Source organism: Phyllostomus discolor, chromosome 7 (assembly GCF_004126475.2).
Source record: "Phyllostomus discolor isolate MPI-MPIP mPhyDis1 chromosome 7, mPhyDis1.pri.v3, whole genome shotgun sequence".
Lineage (NCBI taxonomy): Eukaryota > Metazoa > Chordata > Mammalia > Chiroptera > Phyllostomidae > Phyllostomus > Phyllostomus discolor.
Genome location: NC_040909.2, coordinates 46061872 through 46066991, shown reverse-complemented (window position 1 = coordinate 46066991; position 5120 = coordinate 46061872).

Sequence of the window (5120 nt, the reverse complement as noted above, 5' to 3'; positions counted from 1 at the left end):
AACTAGCTTAAATAAGAAAAAAATGTGTTTTTAACATAACAAGTAATCTCAAGATGAGAGGGCTACAGGGCAGGTGCATAGATCTCGAGGATTCTGTGTCACTTTCCTAAGGGTGCTGTAAGAAAGTCACACACAGACTGGGTGGCATAAAACAACAGGATTTTATTGTCTCACAGTTTCTGGAGGCTAGTGGTCCAAAATCAAGCAGGGCCACACTCCTTCTGAAATCTGTAGGAGAGACAGCACAATCTCTGCCTCCATCGTCACATGACCATCTTTCTGTGCGTCTCTCTTCTTATGAGGATACCAGTCATATTGGATTTAGGGCCCACCCACTCCTTATCTAACTAATTATATCTGCAACCACCCTTTTTCTAAATATGATCACATTCTGGGGTACTAGAGGTGAGGGTGTCGATATATCTTTTTGGGAGGACATAATTTAACCCACAACAGACCCTTTCCATCTTTCTGCTTTCCTATTCTCAACCTCTGGCTTGCCTTTAGGCTGCTCTCTTTAAGGTAAAACCCGGCTACAGAAGTCCCAGGCATCACATTCATCAGAGGGATCATCTCTTCCTTGTATCTCTTTCAGAAGCAAAGAGATGTTTCTAAGACCTCCTCCTGCAGCAGACTTCTTCTCACTTATCATTTTGTTGATAGTTTCCTTTGCTGGTGGAGATATATACCCCCAAATGTTACTAAGAGTAAAGTCAGAGAATTTAATTCCTATGTTTTCTTCTAGGAGTTTTATGGTTTGGAGTCTTACATTTAAGTCTTTAATTCATTTTGAGTTTATTCTTGTATATGGTATAAGTGGTCTAGTTCCATTTTTTTTTACATGTGTTGGTCCAATTTTTCCAACACTACTTATTGAAGAGACCATCCTTACCACATTGTATATTTTTGTCTCCTTTGTCATGGATTTATTGATCATGTACGTGTGCATTTATTTCTGGGCTATTCTCTTCCATTGATCTATGTGGCTGTTGTTATGTCAGTACTATGCTATTTTGATTACTAGAGCCTTGTAGTATAGTTTGGTATCAGGTAGCATGACATCTCCAACTTTGTTCTTCTTTCTCAAGTTGCTGAGGCTGATCTGGGTCTTTTGTGGTTTCATATATGTTTTAGGGTTATTTGTTCTAGTTCTGTGAAAAATGCCATTTGTATTTTCATAGGGATTGCACTGAATCTTTAGATTGCTTTGGGTAGTATGGACATTTTAATGATGCTAATTCTTCCTATACATGAGCATGGTATATGCTTCAATTTATTTGTGTTTTCTTCAGTATCTTATAATTTTCTTAGCACAGATCCTTTGCCTCCTTGGTTAAATTTATTCCTAGGTATTTGATGCAACTGCAAATAGGATTGTTTCCTTAATTTCTCTCTTTCTTTTTTGTACTTACTGATTTTTAGAGAGAGAGAGAGGAAGAGAGAGAGAAATATGGACTTGTTCTTCCACTTATTTATGGATTCATTGGTTGATTCCTGTATGTTCCTTGACTGGGGGTTGAACTCACAACCTTGCCATATACAGATGACGTTCTAACCAACTGAGTTACCCAGCCAGGGCTTAATTTCTCTTTTTTTTAATTTGTTATTGGTGTATAAAAATACAGTTGATTTCTGAATAGTAATTTTGTATCTTGCTACTTTAGTGAATTCATTTATCAGTTCTGGTAGTTTTTTGATGGACTTCTTAGGGTTTTCTATATATAGTAACATGTCACCTGACCATTTTTATTTTATTAGAACTGTTTTATCCAAGTATAATAGGAGGTCTTAAGAACAGATCAAACCTCACATTTTTCAGCTAGGATGTGGTCAAGAGCAATTCTGTTGTATAATATAATTTGTGCAAGGGAATTAAAAGACTTTTCCTGATTGGCTGTTGCAGTGATGGTCATTGTAATACCTGCCCAAGGGAAAACTATTCTTTTAAATCTGGTAAGTTTACTGGGGTTGATATGTCCAGGCATTTAACATCCTAGATAATGTATGTAACCAGCTGCATGTTTTGACCTATGAGATAGGTTTAGCCCTGGTGGGGTGGCTCAGTTGGTTGGAGTGTTGTCCTGTATATCAAAAGGCCGCATTCTTCTCTGATCTGGAAGCACATGGGAGACAACCGATCCATGTTTCTCTCTCAAACTGATATTTCTCTCTCTCCTCTCTCTCTTCCCTCCTTCCTCTCTATCTAAAATGAATAAACATAGCCCCTGGTGAGGATTAAAGAAATAGGTTTAATGATCTCTGATGTTGAGTTACCTTTCCGGTCAGAAATTCAGGGGGAAAAAATTAACAGTAACTATTGTAGAGAGTACTTGGCCTCTTGTATTATTTGTGAGGTGGGAAGAAACTGAAATTAGGTATGGATTATACAGGCCTGGTCCAGAGTCTTGGGTTAGTTGTCCATAACACATATTGTCTGCTTTATTTTCTAGCAATTTAAAATTTTAAATCTTCTGTTGGTCAAGCAGTTCAGTTAGGTGTAAGAACTTTCTTTAAATTGGAAAACATGGCCCTAGCTGGGGTAGCTCAGTGGACCAAGCATGGGCTTGTGAAGCAAAGCGTCAATGGGTTTGATTCCCATTTGGGGCATATGCCTGGGTTGCGGGCCCTGTCCCCAGCTGGGGGGCATGTGAAGAGCAACCAAACACTGATGTTTTTCTCCCTCTCTTTCTCTCTAAAAAAAAAATAAATAAATTGGAAAACATGAATTCAAGAGTCATCACCTATAAATTTAGCCATACATGGATTAGTTAAGAGCACCTGAAATTTTGGAGAGATGAGGTAGGGGAGAAAAGATATGTTTTAATTTTGTTTATAAAAGTATAAGTTACTGAATTGGTATAGGTCATAGGTAGCTTAGGAGAAAAATTTTTTTTTTAATTATATTTTATTGATTATACTATTATAGTTGTTCCAATTTTTCCCCCTTTGCCCCCCGCCTCCACTGAACACACCTCAATCCCTCAGGCAATCCTCACACTTCATTCGTGTCCATGAGTCATATGCAAAAGTTTTTTGACTATGCTGTTTCCTATGCTGTACTTTATATTCACATGGCTGTTCTACAAGTACCTATTTGTACTTCTTAATCCCCTCACCTCTTCTCCCATTCCCCCATACCCACTCCCATCTGGCAACCATCAAAACTCTCTCTGTATCCATGATTCTGTCTGTGTCCTTGTTTGCTTAGTTTGGTTTTTAGATTCAATTGTTGATAGATTTGTATTTCTTTTGCTATTTTGTTGTTCATAGTTTTGATCTTCTTTTTCTTAAATAAGTTCCTTTAACATTTCATATAATAATGGTTTGGTGATGAAGAACTCCTTTAGTTATTTTTGTCTGGGAAGCTCTTTATCTGCTAGTTCAATGTTATGTTTTTAAAATTATTAGAAACCTGTAGTTTAGAGTAGTTGTCAGGTATTTTTAAAGAATTTCTTTGAAGATAAAACATGTTTATAAAAACATTTTTTTCCCAAAGCATCAGAATAAAACAATAATTGTCTATAAATGATAACAGACATAAAAATGGCCATGGTTAAAAATCTGGTGAGAGTTTACATATATACACATATTAAATAATACAGTTGACTTAGCTATCCATTCCAATCTAGTTAGCTTGACCATATTCAGGATGGGGAAAAAGTAGTTTCACAGTTGCTCTTATAAAAATAGTACAATAATTAATAAGTGCTATCACAAGAATAAATTTTGTGCTTTGCATACTGACAACTGTAAACCTACTTTTGCCCCACCCTGTATGAAATTCTTAAGACCCCTTTACCATGAATCTTCTATAATTTCTATAAACTATTTACAATATCCATAATCATTTTGTAACACTTGTACATTTTTCAGCTTTTTTCCTATCTTTTTCTTTCTAATTTTGAAGTAATTTTTAGGACAAAAAATTTTTTTTAACCAAAAAAAAACCCAAAACCCCACCCTTCTAAAACCCCTAACCAAGCAAACAAATAAACTAATGTCCATTGTAACTTTCCTTATCCAAAAAAATATATTTTGTTTTTCTTTAATAAAGTGTATCTCTATGCTTTATATCTTTTTAAATTGAAAACATATATCTTACTTTCACATCTAGTCATTTTGTTTTATCCTTATTATTTTCTAGTAGATTTACAAAAAAACTCCCATAGTTCTGTGTTTTAAAAAGGCCTCTTTTTTCTCCCACTCAGTTTCTATGAACAATGTTTTGGTTAGTTCCTGTATGTTTACATTTTAAAGGCATGATAAGATTTACAACTTTCATAAATAGAGAAAAAATGTTAAGTTTTTTAGCATGTTACCAGGACTTGTCAGAATTTTAGGAACTTTATATAACTTCTAGAAAAATTACATTAATATTAATAATCTATATAAATATAATCAAAGGTTTAATATTATTTATTTGATAATGCTTCCCATGTAATTTAAAATACCAAATAATTCTAACTATGTTAATATTTTTCTTTCATAAAGAGGAAGAACAAATCCTTTGAGGTGTTTCAGGGCCCTCTGGAACACCCCAAAGTTATTCTTAGGTCATTAAGACTTTATTTAAAATCTGATTTTGGGAAGTTTGTTAAAAATATTAAATGTTTAAAAATACTTGATCAAAAAGATCACAGATCATTAGGAAATAATATTTAATTATCCTCTTAACCAAATGATAATAAAAGATTTTAAAGACAAATAGATTACAATTGTAAACAACATTTTAGTTCTTATTATTGAGAAGATTCTGTTTTCTTAAGGACCTGATTACATAAAATACAGACCTTTATTTATTTTTTTAAAAGATTTTATTTATTTATTTTTAGAGAGGGAAGGGAGGGAGAAAGAGAGAGAGAGACAGAGACAGAGAGACAGAGAGAGAGAGAGAGAGAGAGAGAGAAACATCAATGTGCAGTTGCTGGGGGTTATAGCCTGCAACCCAGGCATGTACCCTGACTGGGAATCAAACCTGTGACACTTTGGTTCCCAGCCTGCACTCAATCCACTGAGCTATGCCAGCCAGGGCTAGACCTTTATTTTTTATGCAAAAAACTTTATAAATCTTATCAGGAACAGACCAATGACATAAGAAAACTGTCCTTTCAGTAGATGAA